The sequence below is a fragment of the Castor canadensis genome, chromosome 9, assembly GCF_047511655.1.
Source record: "Castor canadensis chromosome 9, mCasCan1.hap1v2, whole genome shotgun sequence".
NCBI lineage: Eukaryota > Metazoa > Chordata > Mammalia > Rodentia > Castoridae > Castor > Castor canadensis.
Window position 1 is genome coordinate 120,563,151 of NC_133394.1, and position 13,316 is coordinate 120,576,466.

At 36.0% G+C, this 13,316-nt stretch overlaps 1 long non-coding RNA gene across 1 annotated transcript; it reads right to left on the bottom strand.

Annotated features, from left to right (window-relative positions):
* Positions 1 to 2,895: 2,895 nt before the first annotated feature.
* LOC141410773 (uncharacterized) lies at positions 2,896 to 12,300 on the bottom strand. Its single transcript, XR_012435556.1, has 3 exons — positions 12,167 to 12,300; positions 3,702 to 3,790; positions 2,896 to 3,035 (listed from the first exon to the last, which is right to left on the bottom strand). It is a non-coding gene; the product is annotated as an uncharacterized lncRNA (long non-coding RNA).
* Positions 12,301 to 13,316: the final 1,016 nt, after the last annotated feature.

Here is a 13,316-nt window from a genome sequence, read left to right on the forward strand (position 1 = left end):
AAAATACTTCTGAAAGGCTACTGAAACCACAGAGATGTACAAATTCACCAGAGATCAAGTTTATGACTCAAATTCTAAGCAAATTTCTCATTACAACAGACTGCAACTAAAGGAATTTGGAAAAATTAAAGCCTAAAAGATTCTCTCTGTATATCTTTCCTCCAGTATGCCCAAGACTACTGCAAAGTTCTAAGGGGTGATCTAACTGTCCGATTAAACATACAAATCCTCTAATCTTTTCTATTGCGGTTTTTATATCCATGCCTAAGTCCTGTGACCATATATTTAACATCATTTATCAAAATTTGTGATGCATTTTTTTCTTCAAAAAATAAATAATAGATTTTTAATCAGATACATTAAAAAAAGATAAGAATGTTAAGAATAATCAAAAGAAATGGTGGTCAAGTACACATACATATGTTTGAAAATAAAGAAGAAAGAAAAGGGGTAGGGGATCTTGGAAGGTGTTTTCTACAGAATAACACCTGTGAATAAGTAATGCCAATTTTCAAATGTTTGTTGAATCACAGTCAGCTGGAAGGCTTGTTTCAAACCCAAAACTTAATCCAGTCAGTCCAGGATGGGGTCCAAGAATATACATTCTGAAGTTCCCAAACAATCTTGATGTTCTTGGTCTGGGGACCACACTTGGGGAATTGTTACTACAAATATTAAAAATTAAAAATACACACACTCTATTAGCAGCAATACAGAGAAAGGTGACCTGCTAACTCTCCAGGTGACATTTATCACCTCACGGGTACTCTGCTCCTTTCCCATCCTATTGTCACTTACATAGTTTTTCCTTATCTGGAAGGTCCTCACCATTCCCACCCCTGTTCTTTTTATTGCAGCTCTTTAATCGGAAGTAGATGTCATATATTAATATGTACATAACACATATTTATATATAAACATATGCTAAGGAAGAGAAACAATTGTATAAAATTAAAAATCTCAGTTCATAGTGCCTTTTTTTTTTTTGCCCCTCTAACCAACAGGATTTTTATTTTATTATTTTTTTTTCATTTTTCTTTTATTATTCATATGTGCATACAAGGCTTGGTTCATTTCTCCCCCCTGCCCCCACCCCCTCCCTTACCACCCACTCCACCCCCTCCCTCTCCCCCCCACCCCTTAATACCTGGCAGAAACTATTTTGCCCTTATCTCTAATTTTGTTGTAGAGAGAGTATAAGCAATAATAGGAAGGAACAAGGGGTTTTGCTGGTTGAGATAAGGATAGCTATACAGGGCATTGACTCACATTGATTTCCTGTGCGTGGGTGTTACCTTCTAGGTTAATTCTTTTTGATCTAACCTTTTCTCTAGTTCCTGGTCCCCTTCTCCTATTGGCCTCAGTTGCTTTAAGGTATCTGCTTTAGTTTCTCTGCATTAAGGGCAACAAATGCTAGCTAGTTTTTTAGGTGTCTTACCTATCCTCACCCCTCCCTTGTGTGCTCTCGCTTTTATCATGTGCTCATAGTCCAATCCCCTTGTTGTGTTTGCCCTTGATCTAATGTCCACATATGAGGGAGAACATACGATTTTTGGTCTTTTGAGCCAGGCTAACCTCACTCAGAATGATGTTCTCCAATTCCATTTACCAGCGAATGATAACATTTCGTTCTTCTTCATGGCTGCATAAAATTCCATTGTGTATAGATACCACATTTTCTTAATCCATTCGTCAGTGCTGGGGCATCTTGGCTGTTTCCATAACTTGGCTATTGTGAATAGTGCCGCAATAAACATGGATGTGCAGGTGCCTCTGGAGTAACAGTCTTTTGGGTATATCCCCAAGAGTGGTATTGATTGCTGGATCAAATGGTAGATCGATGCCCAGCTTTTTAAGTAGCCTCCAAATTTTTTTCCAGAGTGGTTGTACTAGTCTACATTCCCACCAACAGTGTAAGAGGGTTCCTTTTTCCCCACATCCTCGCCAACACCTGTTGTTGGTGGTGTTGCTGATGATGGCTATTCTAACAGGGGTGAGGTGGAATCTTAGTGTGGTTTTAATTTGCATTTCCTTTATTGCTAGAGATGGTGAGCATTTTTTCATGTGTTTTCTGGCCATTTGAATTTCTTCTTTTGAGAAAGTTCTGTTTAGTTCACATGCCCATTTCTTTATTGGTTCATTAGTTTTGGGAGAATTTAGTTTTTTAAGTTCCCTGTATATTCTGGTTATCAGTCCTTTGTCTGATGTATAATTAGCAAATATTTTCTCCCACTCTGTGGGTGTTCTCTTCAGTTTAGAGACCATTTCTTTTGATGAACAGAAGCTTTTTAGTTTTATGAGGTCCCATTTATCTATGCTATCTCTTAGTTGCTGTGCTGCTGGGGTTTTTTGCATAGTGCCTTTTAGTATTACTCTAGTAGGTAAATGAAGTTTATCTCTCTTTATGTGTGACTTTTCCAATATCCCAGACTGAAAAAATTCTATCTTCAGTTCACTCCTCTCTATTTCCAATCTAATGGAAGCACCAGGCAGTATATTTGGAAGTGAATGAGCTCTGGAATTAATCTACATAAATACCTGTGAGTAGGATGTTCAGAGTGATTTGTGTCCTGTAGTCCTTTGGCATAAATCCCATAGCCAGTCCACCCAACTGACTTTCATCTCTGATTCCTTCCATGTCCCCTACTATACAAAAAATATAACCCTGACACTCAGCCTGATCGCATGGGATCCTTTTTATCCCACCCCCAGTGTATGACCTCAGAGATGGACAGAGAAATCAAATCCCTTGGTACTGGATTATGGAATCCAGCAAGCTCATTGTCATAGACTTTATGTGCTTTTAACCTGGACCTTTTCATACCACAGTCCAAGCTAGTTTCGAGTGTGCTTTGCACTCTAACTTGAGTTTGGGATCTCATTCCTTCATGAATCTTATCAGAGGAATAGCATTATATACTTTAAAGAGCACAGGCTCTGGACACCCAAATATTTAAGTTAGATCCTACCTTGATTACAAGCTACAAAGACCTTGACCAAATTACTTACGGTTCCTTGAGCCTCAATTTGCTAATCTGTAAAATGGAAATAACATTACTTGGTTTATAAGATTAAAAGAGGTAATGCATTTGAAAACACTGAGTTCAGAATCTACTAGATACATAAGATATATAAGACTTTATAAAAATAATAGTTGTGGTGACAATGAAAACTGACAGAGGGAGGACAAGGAAGAAAAACATTCTTATTGGTGAAGTTAAATCTTCAACCATTTTGTGGCCAGCTTCTGCCCTCCAACTTTAATTCCTCTACCATGATTCCCACTATGCCTCAAAGCCCCATCAAAGGACTTTAAAAACAAACTAAAAAGACATTACATGGTCTGTCCTAAATCCTAATATCTAAGAATGGCCATTCTGTTCTTCCCATGATAGAAAGGGTTGTAAAGAGTAATGGGGACAATTACTATGCTTCATGGCAGACTTGTGGGGAATGTTCCCAAGTGCCTCTGTCTATTCAGGGCCATGAATCCGGAGGATGGAAATATTGCCACTGATAGAAGCAGGTCACAGAGTTCTCTTTTGCAATCTGATGAGACAGTATCCTCAGTAAGAGACACAAGGAGTAGGTGAAAGAACAGTGGACCAGAAACTAGGACAGTCTATTGATCTCACATCAATAACTTGTTATATGGCATTAGACATTATTTGAGGTTCCTCACTTACAAAATATATACTCACCTTATGAATCTCTTCTATATTTTATGAATTATAGTTGTCTCTGTTTTAACTTTGGCTCTGGCTTAGTCTTGCAATCTGGAAGAAGAACCCTGTAATCAACAAAGGTTTGTGAATTTCAGCACTCAATTAATGAAAGTCCTGACATTCACGTAGGAGCTGGCATCAAGTCCCAGGTCATCATTGTGATGAGTCACATTGGATATAGAGCAGGTGAAAATAATGCTGCACTAAAATGAGTTGTATATAAAGGCAGTCAAAAAATCTCAGGAATATACACTTATTATACTGACATTTCTAAAGCTCCACTTATGCCCTAAGGAAAAAAATAAATGCTCTTAACATTTTCAAAAACTATAATTAGATAACAAACCAGCTTGCATAGTGTACTTTGATTACTAAAAAATATATAGGGCTGTGCACACCAAAGTAATAATGGTATTTATCATTTAGTGATAGTTATGAATAGTTTGTTTCTTTTCTTTGATTCTCAGTATTCCCTAAATATCTACCATGTACAGCATTGCTTTTGTTAACAATGAAACACAGTATTCTGAATTCTTCTTTACTCACTGCCTCATAACCTTTTACAGTTTTTCTGTCTGGAAAATAATTCAGAATACTACACTTTTATCTTTTTATGGATAAAAAAATAAACTCATTCATAATTCCCCAGCATTACTTACAAATCAATTTTTTTCCATTGAACTCCACCTCAGCCTTTTATTTAAAAAAATCTTTCTTATTGAAGAGCTCACAGGTTACTATATTTAATTGTGACAGTTTTCATAAAGAAGCAGTGTGTGCTTAGCCTGTATGATGGTTAATCTTGATTGCCAACGTGACTGGAGTGAGAGCTGCCTAGGTTAGAAAAGCACAGTTCTGGGTGATCTGCGAGGATGTCTCCAGAGACGATTAATATGAGAGGAAGACTCACTCTGAAGGTAAGCAGCACTACCCCATAGCCTGGGGTCCAAGGTAAGACAAAAGGGGAACAAGGAAGGAGCTCACTAAGGTAAGTATTCTCCCTCTCTCTGCTTCCTAGCGGCCATGAGGTGAGCAGTTTTCCTCTGCCATGCCATTCCCTCATGATGTACTGCCCATCTCAGGCCCAGAAACAGAAAATCAACATAGACTGAAACCATGAATAAAAATAAACCTTTCCTCCTTTTAAGTTGTCTATGTCAGGTATTTTATAACAGCCATGAAAAGTCTGACTAATTCAGAAAATTTGTACCAGAGAAGTGGGGTTATTGCTGCGACTATTCCTGATGATATGGTTAAGAAGTCTTCGGAACTGCTTAGTGAGAGGGATTTGGAAAAGTCTGGAGGTGCAAGCCAAAGAGCCTTATATATAACAAGAGCAGAAAATAGCGGGTGATACTGGTAGGAACTCAGAAAACTAGAATACATACAGGAATGCAAGACAGTAGACTGTGATCATAAGTTTTCAGATGGAAATGAGGACTCTTGAGAATTGGACCAGAGTTCATGCATGTTACATTCTGGCAAAGAGTTTGTCTACATTTTGTCCATGTCCTAAGAATTTGTGGGAGACTGGGTTGAAAGGTGATGGACTAATTAATCTAGGCAAAGAAAGTTCAATGCATCCCAGCATTAAGTTGTGTGAGTATTACTAACTGCTGTTAGTCAAGTTTATACTAAGAATCAGGAGCCAAAAAGCAGAACAGAAAGACTTGAAAAACTTGTAGGAAGGCAAGGTTTTGGAAGAGACTAGCCCCATTAAAAAAAACAGCCAAGTATTTTGAATAGGGAAAAACAGAAAGGATGACTTGAGGGCATGTCAGGAATCAGCAAGACCTGACCCATCACAGGCTCCAGGATGTGAAAATGTAAACTTATTTGAGAGTTTCTCTTGAGAAGAGATCAGTGATGGGCACTCAGGGCACTCAGTTCACACAGAGCCACCTAGGAACTTGTTTCCCCAGGATTCATTTCACCATGCTCAGCCACCCAGGAATTCAGAGGCCACTGCCTTGAATCACCATCTTCCCAATCTCTGTCTCCAGAGTAGCTCGGATTATAGGTGTGAGTCACTTTGCCCAGCCAGTTTTCTTCCTATTTCTAAAAGAAATAAATATACTAAAAGAATAATTTCTACTTCGATTTTATTATATCAAAACTCTACCTACACAGTTTCTCAGTTTAAAAATCACTCAAACGCTCAAATGTGCAATTCTCTGTTTTTTGATAAAATGATTATTACTTTACAAGAGTAGAATTAGTACCTAATCAATTTAATTATACCAACACAAATTTTTCTGAGATGGAAGGAATTTAGAAGTAGTCATGTCTTTTCTATTCAGAAGGTGCCTAATAATATAAATTAATGTTTACATACTTACGAAGCAGTCTTTAAATTCCTAATACTGAAAAAAAGTTGTTTAATTTAAAATTCAAAGGGAATGACACAAGTCTTATTAGTATATAAATTTAATCAAGTTAATAGAAAAACTATATTGGGTGGTTCATTAGAAAATGAGAATGGAAGGATGTTAAAGGATCAACTCCATTATCCTTAACGTTTCATTTATGTGGTTACTAATTCATTGTCCCATAGAACAAATGATTTCTAATGGTTAATCTTGCTAGCAATAAACTAGTTATAATATGTAAATAGAGAAAATTTTTGGCCCATCTTTAAATGTGGCTTATAATAATATCTACATCATAGAGACATAGAACCTGACTGTAATAAGTTCTTATTAAATTTATGGAATATGATGTTTTATTACCAAGAACATTAAGCATTAGAGAAAGTAACTTATCATGTTTTCTTTCAAGAAGACTGTTGAGTCTTCAGAATATACTGAGTTCACATGAGAGTTGCAACTTATCCTGGTCTATTTTCAAAGTATCACTCATGGACACATTAACTCTTCTAGCTACTCTCTAGACCAGCTTAGGAGAAAGCCTCTTCAATTCTCCTTACATTCACCCAGCTGAACTCAGTCATTCAGTTAGGAGTTTATATTATTTTTAGTTTATTTCCTTTTTAAACTGTGGAATCATTTAAAAATATAAAACAGCGTGGAAGACAATGTGAAACACATGAGCAGATGTGAGAACGTTAAAATACCAAGATGAAGCACACGTTAATATTTTGTTTTCCTTGCTTCAATTCTCTCAATGTTTTCTAAAACATGAAATGTTACGAGTATACATATATATGTGTGTGACATTTATAAAGTGCTTAAAATATATTTAGTTAAATTCACCCTCTCCATCACTCTCTTATTCTCTTCTTGATTACAGTTTCTGTCACTGAAAGTTGATAATATTCAATTATAATCTGTGTCCCTGTCTGGTCTAATCATGAAGACATATTCTAGGAAACCTCACCAAAAAGTACATGGAAATGTCTAGAAAATATTGTCTATACAGGTATTTTTTAAAAATAAAGATGATAGTTGTTACTAACACACGATAGCCCATGGCAGCCATGAAGCTGCTTTGATCTTGAGCTCAATGAGATTCTTTGTAGAATATTAAAATAATTTCCTAGAGAATTATTAGTTCAATATTGTATAAAGTGCATCGCATGTCCTTTCATTTTCCTTGGTTGTTTCAAAGGGAAAGAAGAAAAGATTTCTTTGATAAAGATGTCTTTTGAAATTCCCAGTGCTTGCTCACTTGGTATTCAATAGCCAATGATTCAACTAAAGTTACATGTGTAATAATGTATGAATAACTGATAGTTTTAAAATCCAAAATGTGCATGCCATTAATGAAGCAATGTACTGAGTTGGAATATGCATTTTGAAAACAGTGTTGTGTTATATTTATATTCATGAAAAAATAATAATTAAAAATTGTTATGTTTGTCTAAGGTGAAGTTGTAAGGAGTAAAAGAAACTAGGACCAATGCCATAGATTATGTTCTTGGGACCATGAAGCTTCCACAATAACTACACACATGATATGGTTTATACACTACTGAGCACATTCCATATTTACAGATAGAAAGTGAGTAAATGCAAACATTTTCCATAGCCTCATATTTTACCTTGGAGTTACTTTATACCCAAATCTTCTTTAAAAATCAAGCCATTAATTGAACTTCTGAATTCCTTATGACATGCCTGGAACAAACTTGTCTTCATCATGGAGAGCAATTCTTTTCATATTTTGATCGATAAATTTTATTTATTAATATTTTGTTAGGGATTTTTTTGCATCTATATTCATGAGGAAGGTTGTCTGGAGTTTTATTTTTTGGTACTGTCTTTGTCTGGTTTTAGTATTGGGGTAATACTGACTTCATCAAAAGGATTGAGAAGTGTTCCCTTCTGTTTTTTGGGAGAGATTTATAGATTTAGTGTTAATGCTTCTCTACATAGTAAAATTGTCCAGTGAAACCATTTGAACCTGAGATTCCTTTTTGAGAAGGTGGTGTTGTTCTTTTGCAGTAGTGGTGTTTGAACTCAGACTTGCTAGGCAAGTACTCTACCACTTAAGACACATTGCCGGCCCTTTTTGAAAAGTTTTAGTTATTTTTTTAGAGTCTCATGCTTTTGCCCGAGCCAATGGTCTTGGACCATGATCCTCCTACTTTTACTTACTTTATATCTGGGATTAAAGATGTATTCCACAATGCACAGTTTATTTCTTGAGATGGGTATCACTAATTTTTTGCTTGAGCTTTCCTCAAACCATAATTTTACCAATCTCCACCTCCCAAGTAACTGGAATTATAGATGTGCGCCACACTGCCCCTGGACTTTAATAAGTTTTTAAAGTATAATTTCAATTTATTCAATAGTCATAGGGCTATTGACATGATGTGTTTCATATTAAGTAAGCTTGTGGTTTTTAAGAACTAGTTCATTTCCTCTATGCTGTCAAAAAAATGTATGTATATAGAATGGTTTGAAGTATTCTCTTATTATTGTAATTTCTGACTGGTCCACAGTGGTATCTTCTGTTTCATTCCTGTTATTGGTAACTTGGGTTTTCTCCCTCATCAATTCTCTGGCAGTTTTCCTGGAGGACTGGCAATTTTAATGATGGTTTCAAAGATACAGCTTTATGTTTCACTGATTTTCCTTGTTGCCTTTATATTTCTATTTTCACTAATTTCTGCTCTTATCTTTTTATTACTTCCTTTCCTGTGCTTGGTTTGGCTTTATTTTGCTCTTGAGATGGAGCTTTGATTATTGAGTTGAGACTCTTCCTCCTCTCTAATGTGTGCATTTTGTGCCATAACTTTCCTTCTCATGACTGTGTTGGCTGTGTTCCATAAACCCTGGTGTGTGGCGCTTTCATTATTACTCAATTCAATGCATCTTTTTTTCATTTCCCTTAAGATTTCCTTTACAATGGTTTAGAAATGTGTTGTTTATTTAAAGTGTGTTGTGTATTTCCCAAGTATTTGCACATTTTCCTATCCAAATGCCTCCCTTCTTACAAGGATATTGATCATATTGGATTTATGGATTACCCTAATCTAGTATAATCTTATTTTAACTTGATTCCATCTGCAAAGACTACTTACAAATACAGTTATGTTTACAGATTCCTGGGATTAGGACCTGGGTATTTTGGGGAGCCATCATTTACCTACCAGAAGGACTTTGTTTTAACTCTAGAGCAAAGCATTGGGAAAAGATTATCCTCTGTTTTCTTTTTTATAAAAAACAAATACAAATAGAGCAGCTTCTACTCACAATGTATGGGAGCCCTACTGAGTGACATTTGGATAAGAATAAATAAATTAGTAACTGGCACAAAACTGATTTTAACTCTAAAGAGTTTGCTTCAGTTAATATAGTTATAAATACAGATAATTCCCCAAAATGCACAAATATAAATATTTTTCCTTTATAGCATAATCAGATTTTGTGCTGCTAACTGTGCCTTGGGATCTTTATTTTAAAGGCTCTCTTTCCCACCTAGGATCATCCTTGACAACAGGGTCTTGTCCTGCGCTGTGAATTTCAGTATCCCCACTAGCACTCGTAGATGTTAGATAGTTTGCATGTGTGTGCTCAGGAGGTTGAACAAATGAAAGCACACAGTGTGGTGACAGTAGTGACACGAATTCCTTCCACAAGAGCAGCAATGGCGTCCTCAGCAAGGAATGACTGCTGATGCTTTGATCTCATCCAAAGTCTCTGCTCTAGGTATCCTACGGCCTATGTGTAGACCCTACCCAGACCCACAGTGACCTGTGGTGGCCCAGCTCCAAATCTTTTTGTACAAAAGTGCTCAAAAAGTTATTCCCAAAATTAAGAAAAGAATTTCAATTACAAAGTCACGGTTTTATTTTTCACTTTTCACACATTTCCATTTTGAGAAATTTTAAAAACATAAAAATATACTGACTGAGAAAAAAATTCTTATTCCACTGTTCATAGTTGTTTTCCACCTTTTTAAAAAAAGAAATACATTCATCTAGATATAACTCCATTTCATTTCACACTTCTTCCCTCAACTCTATCCCCTCATTATCATGACTTGAGCTGTATGCATTCAATTCTTTCTAAAGATATATTTACATTGAGCTCTTCTATTTATCTTTATTTTTATATAGTTTGAATAGAGAAGCATTTTAATTTTAAATATGCCCAGCCAGCCTTCCCCAGTGTTTTTATCTTTTATTCATTGATTTATAATGTTACATTTTTAGTAGAGGTTTCCATTCATGTGGGTATCTCCTGAACTCTTTTCCATATCATTGACCTTTTAGTTTATCTTTGACCAGTAGCACACTCATTCAATTACTACAGTTTTATTCTGAGTATCGATGTCTGGCAAGGCAATTCCCCCAAACTTGTTCTTTTTCTTGTTTATTCTTGGATCTTTACTCTTCTATATGAGTTTTGGGTCATCCCAACAAAGTTTATGGAATAAAATCTACTGAGTATTTTTTTCAGGAATTGAATTTAATTATAATCTAAAGGATTTTACAACATTAAGGTATAGGATTCTTTGAATCTATGAACATGGCATGTCTCCATTTCAAGTCCAGCCTGAGCAAAAGCACAAGAACCTTATCTGAAAAACCAACTAAAAACAAAAGACTGCAGGTATGGCCCAAAAGGTTCAGTGCTTGTAGCAATAAGGCCCTGAATTCAAACTACCAAAAAAAGGAGACTTCAGCAAGACACTGTGCTAAAGATTTTACCTATGTTTACTAACTTATCCTCTTAACATCTCTAAGAGATAAATAATATTATCATTAATAGATGAGGAAACTAAGACACAGAAAGACTATGTATTTTGTTCACATCACACATCTAAGTGGCAGAGCTTCAGTATAAGCACATGGACATATATCTAAGAGAAGTACTGTGTCCTGGTATTAGGTCACCCGGAAAGGATGCTAGTAGAGCTAAAGTAAAATCAGACACTGAATGGGCACCAAGAGGAGCATTAGCTACCCAACTGCTAAATCCCAACAGTGCTTTGTAGTGGGAATGGATGTGTCTTACAGTAAATATTCCAATACAGATCTTTAAGGAAGTTAAACAGACTGCTTCCATGAACCACTAACATTAGAGTAAAATGAATTCTTTATGAGGCAAAACTTAACTATTGCTAATTCCACCTTGAGTAATAGCTAGACTCAACATCCTCACCTTTTCAAGTTAATGTCTTCATTAGAAATATGCCTAGCTTATTATTGTCTGTCCGTAATTTTGCTTAGATAAGCCCATCCATTTTATTTGTTATGTTTACTTTGCTTTATCCATCTATAAACACTTTTAAAGATTTCTTCTAATCATAAAACTCCAACTTCCTCTTTGTGGGTTTTTTTTTTTTTTTTTTTGAGCCTAGTCCCCATACTTCTGAAGTTGCCAGATTCTTCCATCATTTTTAAAACTACTGAAGCTGACAAGCTTCTGCTGGCAATAAATCTGAGACCTGAGATACAATTTCTCAGCAAGGCTCTGCAAAACTTAATTAAGAATCAGCTCAAGCCTTCACCTCAAAAATAAACAATGGCTAGGAAGTCACGCCATCCCACTTTCTTCCCATTGCTTGTAGTCTCTTATTTTTCAGATAGTTTTACTAATGTGCCTGCCGTAAAATGGAATTATACTCCAAAAACTTGAGTTATTGAAAAAGTCCTCTGTATGGACTATTTTGTAACAAATCTGTAATGATTATTTTTCAAAACAAAAGACCTTTTCTAACTATAGCTTTCTCTCTCTTTGGCTAGAGTTTATCATCCTGCAACATTCTATAACGTTATATGTTGTTTATTACTCAGATAGGCCCATCTGTCTTATTCACATAGTTTTATCCACTTGTAAAAATTAATTTTTTTTCTCTTCTGATCATAAAATCCCAAGGTCCCTCTTTGTATTCTTATGAGCCCAACCATCACAGTTCTGAGGTTGCCAGACTTTTGAGTCATCCTCAGGAACCACTGAAGCTGGCGAAATAGTCCTATCTTCTGAACTTCTGATTAAAGGGGGAAATCAGCTAAAGAATGTATTTACCTTACGGTAACAGCAATTTTTCTTTTCCTTTTTCTTTTGCAACGCAGAGTAGAGATAGATAAGAAGCAGGCTTGGAAGATGACTGCCATTGGGTAACATAGAAACCACCCAAAAAGAAAATGGGGTTCATAACAGGAAACTAAGTGTGAGAGAATGTGAATTAGCTAGACCACAAAGACTTGAGCTATGTTTAAGTTTGTGTTTACTTCTGCTTACTACCAAACAGTCAAAAGAAAAATGCCAAAGATCACCATGAGAAAAAGGGAAGGAGAAAGTCGGACTAGCTTGCCATCTCACCCCTGTGTTCTCACAGAAATGCACCCATGGTTCTCTACAGTGTAGCAGGAGAGGAATCTGTCACATCTGAGGAGGCCAGAACTGTGCATTCCTGCCTCTGATACTGTTAAACTATGGAGCAGCTCAGGAATCAAGGATCCACTCTGTGGCCATAAAAATTTGTTTTAGAAAAATCCTACCAAGATAAAATATATTGATAGACCTAATTCTGTTGATTTTCATGCCTTATACAGAAATTTAGAACTGTACTGATAAAGGGCAGGACTGAATTTGAAGAAATAGATATAAAACAAGAAGGCATAAACCAAATACTAGGTCCTTGGAACTAGAATGCTGAGTTGGGGAAACTAAAAAGCCAAGTCATTGTGATCTTCTAGATTGTTCTCTGTCATATTGTAGAATAATCGTCTATGCGCCTAGAGCCCCCATCATTGGGAAGAAGAGAAAAATGGCATACGATGAGGATTTTAAACTCATTAAGCTTAGTTACTCATCATTTTTCCTACATTCAAATAAAAGGAAGCAATAAGTCAAGTTCCTTAATGAATTAATGAGCAAAATGTAACAAACAACTGAGTAGCAAGTGAAAAGAATTTTCAGCAGCAATTGCTTGCCATAAAACCCACAACCTGACTATCTCAGGAGGTGAGCTACAGAGGGTTTAAGCTGTCTAAGCGTGTGCATCACAGTGTTGAAACCAAAAGAACACACTATGGCCTCAAGTGGCAACTGACTGTAAAAAGACATAAAAATATAACTGGCATTTAAAATAGTCTGGAGTCTTGTACGGCAGAACAGCAATTCTCAAAGTGTGACCCCTGGACCAGGAGCATCAGCAGCAACTAGAATGTAA